The sequence below is a fragment of the Ursus arctos genome, unplaced genomic scaffold (assembly GCF_023065955.2).
Source record: "Ursus arctos isolate Adak ecotype North America unplaced genomic scaffold, UrsArc2.0 scaffold_5, whole genome shotgun sequence".
Lineage (NCBI taxonomy): Eukaryota > Metazoa > Chordata > Mammalia > Carnivora > Ursidae > Ursus > Ursus arctos.
Window position 1 is genome coordinate 54036579 of NW_026623067.1, and position 12346 is coordinate 54048924.

A 12346-nucleotide genomic window follows, 5' to 3' on the forward strand; every position below is an offset into this window, starting at 1 on the left:
GAGACTCCTAAGCTGGCTCCCCTAGCATGGAGTGCGACATGGGTCTTGATCCTACAGCCCTGAGATCATGACCTGAGCCAAAATCAAGAGTAGGACTCTTAACTGATTGAGCCACCCAGGTGCCCTGATGGTAAATGAACTTTTGTTAGTTATAAGTACCTAATTAATTAGACCAGGTGTGGCCATATCTGAAGTGGTATTTCTTACCTGTTGAAGGAGTTCACTTTCTGTGTTGGAGATGGAGATAAAAAGTTGTAGTTTCCTGATTCACACAGGAGAAGGATGGGATGCCCTCAAAAATCCTATGTTGCCTCAGATTTTTATTTTGTGCTCAAAGAATTGTTTTTTTTCTTAACACCTTTTTGTAACAGTGGAAAAAAAAAAACAAATTTGAATACTGGCTCCTCTTTTGCACCTTCTTATTCTCTGATACAGCTGATAAACCAGAAAATTGTCATCTCTGTATTTTCGTCAATGAAATACTAATTCTTCAAGTCATCTCGTTCCCACCTTTGATTTCTCCATCTGTTGCTTGCTTTCTCCAGGCCCTCATAATTCTGCTGTAAAAATATGTCCAGTGTCTAGGACTACTCTCTTTTACCTCTGAATTTCTGAAATGTCTAGTATCCCTTTGTGTCCAGGCCCTTCTCCAATCCATGCTGGTTGTCAGCCTGGATTCCCACACCAACCCATGGTTTAAAATTCCCGTGTGACTTATTATCTACCTCTGGATAGAGTTAAAATATACCTATTTTTAATTTAGCCTCTGTCTGCTTTTTGGGTTTCATTGTCAACTGTTTGCCTTCCAAAACCCTATCCCATCATCTCCAGATGTCACAGATCCCCCTTACCTAAAATGTTCTTTCCTTATGTTGCCCAAATTCTTGCTCTTCATTAGGGACCACAGTAAATTCTCATTCTTTGATGAATTTTTCCATAATCACTGCAGTCCATTCTGGACTTTATAATAGTCATCATCCATTTTATTTGCACACCTAATCCTGTTGCATGATGTATAGTTGTAAAATTATTTGAATGTCTTACACTGAAATTATAAACCCATTGAAGATTCATGGCTTTAGAGTAGGATATGTGTTCAGTGACAACGAATAGCTCTGTAACTTTAGACAAATTGCTTAGCTACATCTGTAAAATAGAAATAATGTATTTGAAGATTGGAGGAGGTTGTAACACTTGCCTCTGTGTTGCCACAGAACCTTGCATGTTTAAATAGTTAAATGCTGGTGCCAGGCAGGGTCCAGGCAATAAAAAGATGGCATGTGTAAATTGGATAATTTGAGGAGAGTTTAATGAAAGGGAAGGTGTAAAAGGTATAGGCAAGGTGTAGGTAAAGTTTAAGGGGTGGTGCAGTACCAGAGGGTAGGAGCAACAGACAGCCATCCTCTTCAGTAGGCCGGAAGGAGTGAGGGAGAGAGCAGTTGCAGAACGTCAAGACAGAGAAAGCAGGTGACGGGTGCCTTAGGTGAAGCTGCATAGCCAGCCTATGGTGATTCTGCAGGGAGGTGCCAAGGGGACATTGCAACTTTATTGTCCTCCTTCCTTCTGAACTCTGGCTGGTGCTCCCCATTGGCAAAACCCAGTCAGAAGCCAGAGGGGCAAGACTGGGACAGGCCGACTGCAAGGCCGAGTACGGGGTGGGGAGTAGGTCTGGATGGGCGATGGAAATACACACAGTATGGTATATAACAAGCGTGTATTGACCTGATCCTCGCTTTTTTGGGCAGCATTTTGCCAACCATAGTCAATGTTCAGTTTTCCTAGTGCAGATCTCTGGAGCCTGAACTGAGTTCAAGCATTTGAACAGATTCAAAGCTGCTCTTCTGTGAAAGGCCCTGGCCCTCAACCGTTTCCCACTTACATGTAATGATGTCTTTCTAGTCAGGCTCTGGATCCTCTTGGGAAAATGTTCCTCCCCTTCCACTTTAGTGTCTAAAGTACATGGGTCTCCTTGGAATCAATAATGCAGGACACCTGCACGTGAGATCCTGCAAGCAATCTCAATTTTGAATTGCTCTGCTCCTCACATCCTGGCTCAGAGAAGTGAGGTGTGAGAGGAATATCCCAAGAGATCTCTTCCCATTCATCCCCTGGCTTCCCTGAGGTCTGCCCTGTCACACAGTCTGACTGTCCATCTCTGCTCCCCTGGAAATCCTTTTAAAGACTTACAACTTCACATTATGTCCTTGGCTCTTAGGGAGAGTTGCTAGAAGAAATGGCTGTGATTGCTCATCTCTGTGCTTTCTGGAAAACTCCCCTTGAAGCCCTATCCCTTATGATGTGCATTGTTTCTTGCATTAGGCCCACACGATAAATTAGCTTAACATTCACTACTCACAAGGTAAACCGGTTTGTTTCTTTGAATCAGATAACGAGAGCTGGCTCTGTCTTGCCAGTTTTGTCTCAGCTGATCAGAACGGTTTCACACTCAGCTGCAATAACTTTTGAGATAAATGGAGCCACCACTTCTGCACTGTTGAGCTCTTAGTTCCCTCTTTGAGGAGTTGTGTGGTTTTATGTATTATATATCTTTTAAAAACCTTAAGTTGCCTGAAAAAGTTTTTCAAAGTAGATAAGACCTGAAAATTTATTAATATTACGCTTAAAGCTGTGAAATTTTCTAAAGAGTAATTTTGGAAGAAGACAAAAGGAGACTAAAAGACCAGCTAGTCACTGAACTAGGTAAACTATAAAAACTGTGTATTACATGAACTTACAAAGATCAATATTCATGCAGCCACCAATCATTTTATTGTTGACACCAGAGTGTAATGAGATTAGGGTGTTTGATTTTACTTGAAACTTGAATTGCTAATAAATTATGAGCCTTTTAAAAAGTCTTAGAAACCATGTGTCTGTCTTGGAAGCAACCAAAAGCATGGGGGTTGTCAAATGACTTTAGAGACATTCATGTTAGGAAACAACATTGCTATTAAAATCATGCGTTTGACAAATGTTTCATGATAGGGGAAAAAGCTGACATCAATAACGAGAAGTGAAAAAGTAAAGTGTATACATAAGATGTGTATAAGTCTATAAAAATTTAGCATATACACACACATTAGTCTGTATGAGGCAGAGATGAGAAGTTGGGGGTGGTAGAAAGAAATAGAAAAAATAACTCTTATCTGACATATATTAGGAACCTGTTTTTTCTTCATATAAAACAACAGGAAGAAAAGCACTAAAAGGTTGATTATATCTTGATGGTGGGATCTAAGAATTTTTCTTTATTCTATAGTAAACATGTATTACTTGTATAATCAGTCAAAAGTGGGATTTGGGAGCCTCTTTATAATTGTTTTTTGCTTTGTTGTCTAAGAAAAAGTTTTATACTGCTCACTAGCATCAATGAAAAGCTCTTAAAGATTGTCTTTTATTTTGTGTCTTTATGAAATTGAGAAAGGTAAATAAATTCTAACATGATAGTCGTTCCAAACCTTAGGATGGTGGTTCATGGAGGCTGTCCTTTTGAACCACCTGAGGAGCCTCTAATGCCTAGGTCTAGACTCAGCCCATTTGGATTAAATTAGCATCTCTCAGTGGTGTGCAGCCAGCCTTGAGACCCGCTGCTCCTGGGGGATTACTTGTCCAAGGAACCCAGAGTCATGGAACCTCCTACTTCTGTCTCTCCAAATGCAAAGTCTGACAGCCTCTAAAAGGTGTGTGGCAGGTTTGGCCTCCTTTCTTCCAGTGAGACATGGGTTTGTTTTTATGGAGAAGAAGATGGAGGTGGATATCCTTGCATTTGTTTCTTGACTTCCTAAGTAATGGCAGTGGTAGTAATGTGAGAGCTCAAACCATTAACAAACCCACCTTCAGGGGGCACTTAATTAGACTGGGGTGGCCAGAGGCAGCGCTAGACCATTAACCGGAAAGGACCCAGGGCACTGCTGGTATCCAGTTCCATTTTTACATTTTTTAAAATTGTGGGCACATGTCCTGTGGTTCCATCTAGAAACCACCTCGGGTGTGGTAAAACAGTAGCTTTGTCCCTGGAAGCATGAGCCTAACGCTGGCGATAGCAAACACCTGTGATTTGGAACTCTGACTGTAGGTGTTCTTCCGTAGTGCCCTTGCGTGAGTTCTCAAAACATTTGCTGCTCTCAGATTGTGAATGCACATGCTTTCCATTCAGGCTGTCAAGGATAGAACTCCATTCTTTGTCTTTCTTTCAATAAACGTATAATCATAATAACGACAGTAGCAGCAGCAGCATATTTTGACCAGGTGGGTGTCAGATGACTGAGCAATGCGTCTTAGTTACGCACTATTGGACTTTTCATCCCCGGCTCCAGCAGCATGAAGTGGGTGGAATACGGTACCCTTGTGTGAGGGGCTGACCGTGTGTGGGGGAGATGGACAGCAATTCTGACAACAGCCAGTGCCAGGTCCCGCCTCTGTCATAGTGCAGGGGGGTGGGGGCATGGCGATGGAGCCAGGCTGTGCCCCAGGAGGCAAAAGGCTTTGTGCAGGTGGGGATCTGACCAGGCGCAGATGAGGCAAGAAGCATGTTCCGGGCCAGGGAAGCAGCCATGCATGTCAAGATGGGGTGACCACATGGGGTGCGCCCTCCGTTTGGAAGGAGCTACAGGTGAGAGGGAGGAATGGACCAGCCGGAGGCCCAAGAGCCATGCTTCATTGAGGGATCTGTCCAACACCAGGAAGCCGTTGAAAGATGTTAAGCGGGGCATAGCAGTCTTGTGCCAGCTGTCAGCTGTTGTGTCACCTGTGAATGGGGTGTGCCCTGGGAGAGGCCAGGGATGGCTAGCAGGTTAGGAGCAAGGAGTGAGCAGTGCCATTGCTGCCCCAGAGACAGTGGCTGCAGGGATAGAGAAAAGGCAGCTCAGTACAATTAAGGCATGCTGACCTCTTGGGATGGTGGGGAGGGAGCTGGGAGAAGCTGCAGGTGACCTCCAGGTTTCAGACCACAGGACCAGCAACAGCTAGGGGCCAGAAGTAAACGTGATCTGGGTAGTGAGAAGATAACTAGTTCTGTGCATTTGGTGGTGGAAGCAGCTTGTAGGTAGAAATGTTCAGGAAGCAGCTAATGTATGGGTTTAGGCTTGCTTCCACACGGAGGTCAAGGCCAGTTATAGATGCTGAAGTCATCTGCTTTAAATAATTAATCCAAGTACATTATGAATAGTAAGAGAGTGCAAATCCTCACAGACTAATAGATTTCTGTTAGAATAGCTTCCAAGAATTACTATTATGTGTATTTTAACACTGATTTTGCAGGACTGGTTGCAGTTATACTAAGAGCAAAGTAGTTTTATGCTTTAGTGTCAGGTCTTGAAGATAATGTATCCAATTTTAAAGATGTAGGGGTTTTTTGTGTGTTTTTGTGGTTTTGTGTGTGTTTGTGTGTGTGTGCACATGTGTTTTGCAAATTGCTTCCAACTTTGACAACTTGCCTATAAGTCTCATTTCAATATAATTTTGAAAAGGCAGAATGAAACATCTCAAACTAGAGACTATAATGGAAAAAGCAATTCATTCTTAAATGAAGATGATGAGGTTGGTACCATATTGCTTGAAACAGTGAGTGAATTTAAAACCTGAGTGAGATTACATCAAATTGAGCCAAGATTTTTGTTCCCTTTCAATGGAATATCTGTAATTGAAGATAGGGGGTTCAACCAAGAAAGACAGATGGCATGTGTACAATTTTATCAATTTGCTGACACACTGTTGCCAATTTGTGTACGTATACACAGAGACATTAAATCACATTGATAAAAACGGAACCCTCTTGGGAGTTAGAGGTAGAATGTATTACAATGAGCAGGAAATGATTGTAGAAAACATTAAGTGTTTTTAATGGATTGTTTTAGCTTAGTGCTTATTGTTAGATATCAGCTACATTGAGAAATTCATCTTATAGGATTTTCATCGTAATGATATTTTTCCTGATGAGAGGTGGTACTTTTGTATTTTCCAGTCATCTGTTCTTTCAATTTTAGCATTGTTCTGATGGAGAAGGTGGAATAATACCATTGATTTGACTGTTTACACTTTTCCATTAAATACATAAATTATTGAGCTCACAGATTCTTTTCCCATTAACTGTTGAGCAATCCAACTAAAAGATATGGTAAATACAAATTGAATTTGGTTAGTGTGGTGGATACAACTACTCTCTTAATTTTTCACTCCTGTGTATACATTCACTCCTCTGCCCAGGCCCCATGGCTTCATGGTGGGCAGTGCTACTTCCCCTCAGTTGTCTTTGGGCTCAGCTATGTGACCTGCTGGGGCCAATGAGCTGTCAGTGAATGTGTCACAAGCAGAGGCTTGAAATAAGTTTGTGGAGTTGGATTTGCCATCTTGCGCTTTGGTGATTTACTGTGAGAAGAACGTACCCTGAGTGCCTACTGGATCCCAGAGCAAACGCTCACGGAATTGACCTACAGAGACGTGGAGCCAGGAGCCAAGACCAGCAGACTCATAGTCAATCTGTAGACCTGCAAACATGAGAATAAATGTTGATTGTTGTAAACCGCTAGTTTTGTTTGGGTTTATGACCCAGCTTTATGGTGGCAGTGGTGACAATACAGGGGATGAGCTCGTGTTGTGGTTAAGAGCGTAAGAGCAGTGACATTGAAGTCTGCTAGACTTTAGTGGGGGTGTTGATCCAGCACCTGTTTGCCTTGATTATCCTGGGCATACTGCTCATTTCTAAACCTCAGTTTGGCCATCCGTAAAATGGGAATACTACTTACCTCCCAGGAATGCTGTAAAAATAATTAAGATGTGTGCATGTAAATTACTTTGAAAAGTGTCAGGCAGGTAGCAAGAACGCAGCGCATGATCATGGCCATCGTTATGTATTTCTAGATAGCTGAGCCTCTGTCTTCCTCTGCTTCCCTTGGACTGTGTCACTTGTCACATCCTAGTTGGTTGACTCTGGAGCTGGTTAAAATTCGTATGTGCCTTAGGTGTTGTGTGTGTGTGTGTGTGTGTGTGTGTGTGTGTGTGTGTGTGTGTTTGTGTTTTCCTATAATGTAAGGATACTAACATTTACCTGGCAGGATTATTAGTGGACTACAGCAAAGGTAGGTCAATATCTAGTTGTCTTAGTTCAGGCTGCTATTACAAAATAATACGGACAAGGGGTCTTAAACAACAACCATGTTATTTTTCACACTTCTGGAGCCTGGGAATGTCAAGGTCAAGCTGCACAGGTTGCATATCTTGTGAGAGCCCTCTTCCTGGCTTTCAGATGGCTACCTCCTGGCTCTGTCCTCACGTGGTGGAGACAAATCTCATGTCTCTTCTGTTTTTTTAAGGGTATTAATCCCATTACAAGGGCCCCACCTTCATGACCTAGTCTCACCCTAATAATTTCCCTAAGGCGGTATCTCCAAATCAGTCATATTAGAGCTTCACCAGATGAATTTGCATTGGTGGTGGGGGGGGGACCACAAACATTCAGCCTGTAGCACTAACCATGGATGGGTGAGTGGGCACTTAGTAAAAGTAGCTCCGTTATTAATGTTTACTTTCCATATGTTGCCACCATTTCTTTAAATTCAGGTATCCATTCCTAGTTCTTGAATGCCTCCTACGAGCCAAGCGTAACACCCTCCACTTTGGGCTCACCTCTGGGTTTCTAGAATCTCTGTTTTTATTGAAAGGAAAGATAAAAGAGTGGAACATAGAAAAGGAAAGACTAGGGGCGCCTGGGTGGCTCAGTCGTTAAGCATCTGCCTTCAGCTCAGAGTGTGATCCCAGTGTTCTGGGATCGAGCCCCACATCAGGCTCCTCCGCTGGGAGCCTGCTTCTTTCTCTCCCACTCCCCCTGCTTGTGTTCCCTCTCTCGCTGGCTGTCTCTGTCGAATGAATAAATAAAATCTTAAAAAGAAAGAAGGAAGGAAGGAAGGAAAGAAAGAAAGAAAGAAAGAAAGAAAGAAAGAAAGAAAGAAAGAAAGAAAGAAAGAAAGAAAGAAAAGGACAGACCAGAAGTGCTGCGATTGAACAGGCATATTGATAACATCCTTCAAATACGTAATATGTGTATATTATACTTTTTCTCCTGTGAGCATTAAAAAGTAACTCCTTTGGAATAGGGGAATTTAGAAAGGGCAAAGAGTAGCTCATATGGTGCCAGTAAAGGCTTTTAATGGGAAGAATGCAAAATGCTAATAAGGAGAGATTGAGCATTCGGGTTCATGGTTTGGGTGCAGTGTGAAATCTTAAGGGGGCTCATATTTATAGCTTGTCTATATTAACCAGCGTAGCAGAGCTGACATCTGAAATGCCTTTGTTTTAAATGGGCAAAAATTGCTACACTTACCGTTTTGCCTACTGGAAAACTGTTTTGGTGTGTTGGTTCTCAGTCTACAGACTTTTGCCTGTTCTTCCCTTCTGTACAAATCTTATTGTGTACTGCCTTGTCTATTCCATTTGTGTGTGTGTGTCCCCTGACCACATCAGCTATTAGCTCCTGGTTTTGCATGCTTCCTAACCAGAATTTCCTTCATGGAAAGCCTGTATCCTCAACATCCTTGCTTCAAAATTACTTTGATCTGTATCAGCTGAAATAGATTTTTGAGATGCTGGATTTTAACATCTGTATGCCACTTTCTCTAGAAGCTAATTGACTGATTGGGGATGGAGGAGAGATGAGAGTCTCTACGTATGACCAATTTCACAGAGCTTACCTTGCAAGCCATTGAAATGCAAATACAGGCTACACTTAGAGACTCAGAGAACTCACACGTTCAGTTCTTTGTTTTCTTCTGAAAAATAAGCATTCAAAATTCATGCACATTCTATTATTCATGTGGTTTATATTTAGGTTCCGCTTGTATGTCTAGATAAATCTTATCACCATTATTTAAAATTTCATGAATGAAACTTTGCATCTCTAATGCCACACTAGCCTAGACACCTTTAACCAATCACAATAATTTGAAATGCAGCCCTTAAATGAGTTCTTGTGTGTGTCTGTGTGTCTGCATTTACATATGTCATTGCCTTATCTATAGCTGTTTTTATTTAAATCCACTCTGTGTAAAGTGGGTGTGAATTCAAAACCACCTTATTTTGTTTTGTCCCAGGAAAAAAACCTGAATTTCTAGTGTCTGGTATTTATAAGTGTTCCATGAGATAGAGTGTTGATGTCGCAGCACTTGTCTTTGTTGGATAGCTGTCACATTTGTGGTCCTGAAACAGGACATCTTTTCCTGTACTGTCCATTCACCTGCATTTTCAAGGCCGTCACTGGCCACCTTTCATCTGTCAGGTGTTTTAAAAGAACATGGCATGTCAGCAAGGTAGTTTCTCTGTCATTAAGTATGCTCTCCAACTTAGCTTTCCTTGAACACTCAATGCCTTCAAGAACCCCTTTTTTCCTGAGCTATAGTCCCTTCACCCGTACTGGAGGGGAGAATAATTTTCCTGGCTGGGTCAAGAGCCCTCCCACCCATTTTCCTGCCTGACACCTGTTGGTCCTGGCACTAACTTTTTCTGCTGAGGTCTTTAGTACACGAGAGGCGGACTAGCCAGTGTTATGTGTGTAAGAAGAAACACAGGTTTCAGTAAAATCCTTTGTTAAGTCTTGGGTCCTCATAGAGTAGTATTAGTGACGGTTTGAATGAAGCTTTCCGTTACCTTCTGGGAGCCACATGGAAATGGGTTTGTTCTCTTTGCATTCTTGGAGGTTCTGTAATTTCCAAGGAGGATAAGTTGTTCTGGGAGGATAATATATGTTCACAGAGATTTTGATATAAAATAGAGCCAGGGTATATCTGTGCCCATGCTTAGAGCAGAAAGGAGTTGCACAAATTATTGTGGCTGGACACTCTTTGTTTTGGGAATCGTCTCAGTTTTGAGCCTCTTCTCTCTTTCAGGGCCCTCAAATGTGTTTCAGTGGCTATTCCAGGATAGGGAGTGGTGGTGGTAGTGGTGGTGGTGAACAGTGGCTGCATCATTTCCTGTCCCCTCACACTAGGAGGGTGTCTCTCATTATTATAGTCCTTCCTGTCATTGTCAGATGCTTTCCTTAAGTTGTTCTCAGCTGAAAAGTGGTGTGAAGTCTGGCATTCATCATTAACAGCTGGTCCCAGCCAAGTGTGTGTGTGTGTGTGTGTGTGTGTGTGTGTGTGCGCGCGCGCGCATGCATGAGCACTTGGGGGTGTATGTTCGTTATGAGCTGTTGGTTTTTGCTTTCCGCAATTTACTCTCCTCAGTTTTCTGTTATAGACTATGACCTTTTAAACCTTCAGGCACACATTTAATCTTCTTTCCATCTTTATGAAAAACAGTCTTGCTTTGGACATAGTATAAGAATGTTGATTTGATTTGAGAAAGTATCTTTGGATTTTATATATCTCTTCACTGAAAACAGTGATCGGCTACATTCTTCTGGTACCTTCTTTCTTCTGTTCCTGCTATTAACATACCATTTATGGGACGTGTTTTTAGCTCTTCATCATCGGACTAGTCTCATGGGAACATTCATTCCCTCACCCACCAGGTTTTTTATCATGTATTTTTACTTTATGCAAAGCTGATGATACAAGGACCAACAAGATCTAATTCCTATGATCTTCTGGGAGCTTGTGACCCAGAAGTAGGGAAGGCAGACTAGTAGGTAGACAATTGAATGCCGAGTGATGCGTGTTACGATGGTTAGCTGGTCAGAGTAGGTGCCCTGTGGATGGAAGGATGGATGGCTGGATACGGGGAATATACAATAGGATGCCATAGGGGCACATAAAAGGACGTTTACCCAGTGATGGGGTTATCAGAAGCATGACATCAGTGATGGAGGTTGGCAATTGATTTCTGTTCATTTCTTTTCTGACATTCTGTTCATCTTAAGTTTCCTCATATTCAAGGGGAGATGTCTAATAGACAAGATGGTATGTATGAGCTCGGAGAGAGTAGGACAAAAATGACCTGGAGTTAGAGATTTTGGTGGTATTATCCTGTGGGTGATGGCTGATGCCTGGTAGTGGATGGAATCACCCAGTGAATGTATGAGGCATCAGAAAAAAGAAGGACCAAAAAAATAACTTGGATCTATTAGTATCACTAATCTTTAGGAACACTTTATGAAGGACCAAATTAATACCTAAAAAAGAGTGATATCAACATTATCAGCTGGGTCCCATTCTGTGCTCTTAGACCAGCTGTGGTAATTGGCATAAACATAATATTTATTGAGCTTCTGAGTGCCAGGCATTTTTCTGAGTGCTTTACCTGTGTCCCCTCATCTTACCTCTGCAGTGGCCCCTTGAGAAAGGTGGGGCGGATGTCAGTTTTGAGAAGCAAAAACTGGGGAGTGAACTAACCTTGCTGGGTCTCAGAGTTGATTTAGTTAGCAAGTGGCAGAGCCTGGCTTCAAAACCTAGATGCCTAGGTTCAAATCCATGTGGTTTGAGCACATTTCTAATGGCCTTATGATTTTTTGCTTCCCTGAAGTGTGTGAGACAAATAGCCCAACTGATAATTATCATCTATTCTGACAGGTTCAGTAGAAGTTGTATCTAGGATAATATGGAAGCCCAGAGATGGGGGTGGTGGTATGTCCATGTAAAGGTTGTAAGTTGTATATGAGATAGTAATGAGTTCCCTCATCGATCTTCCTGCAGTGGCCTTGAGGAGTTAAAGTTATGTTGTATTTTTGCTACAGTAGGCCTCAATATTAGTTCTGAATAGTTTTTCCATGGAAGGCAGGATGAAATAATGTCCACTGCCCTAAGAGCCCAGGAGGACTTAGTCTGGGGAAGGGCAGCTAGTTTATTGACGACTTCGGTCCTTGAGAAAATAGAGCCAGTCCACAATTGTAACTTAAAAATGGTATCAGTGTATAAAAAGAGTTATATTATGGTTTAAAATCCCTGGACCCTTCTCTCGAAGCCTGGAAGGATTTTGAAAACTAGTTGACATATGGAGAGCCATGCTAATAGACAGAAGTGAATAGCTCCCCCCCCCTCCAGGAGATTTTAAATTGTACTTGCTATTTAGGGTAATTTTAGTTCTTGGAAAATAGGAGTAAAGACAACCAAAGAGTTTTGGAGATCAAATGGTTTCTAGGAATAGGTATTATTTTATTATGAAAAATAACTTTGAGTTGGAGCTTATGACTTACCTGACTTAAACCAAATTGAGATCTGAGTTAGAAGATGTAGTCCCCTGAGGCTGAATAGTTCCCTGGTATCCCTTCCCCCTTTGCTCCTTCCCAGCACCCCCTGATTTCCATTTGGGAGAATCCATGTGGTTTTGGACATGCTGACTTGGGTCCAGATCGAGGGGGGCAGGTGGTGTGGATTGGGCTGCTGAGCGTCTTCTCTCCCTTAGACCATGGTGGTGGCGG

The 12346-nt window shown here is 42.2% G+C and overlaps 1 protein-coding gene across 15 annotated transcripts in view; it reads left to right on the plus strand.

The window, feature by feature from the left end:
• Positions 1–12346, plus strand: part of MAST4 (microtubule associated serine/threonine kinase family member 4) — a 535574-nt gene that overhangs the window by 212185 nt on the left and 311043 nt on the right. For 2 of the 15 annotated variants that reach the window (XM_057307026.1, XM_057307027.1), the window contains exon 1: positions 1–12346. This exon is cut by the window's right edge and continues 23051 nt beyond it. The exons of the other annotated variants lie outside the window; for them this stretch is intronic. The gene's annotated coding sequence lies outside the window, so the exon portion shown is untranslated. 15 annotated transcript variants of the gene reach the window in all.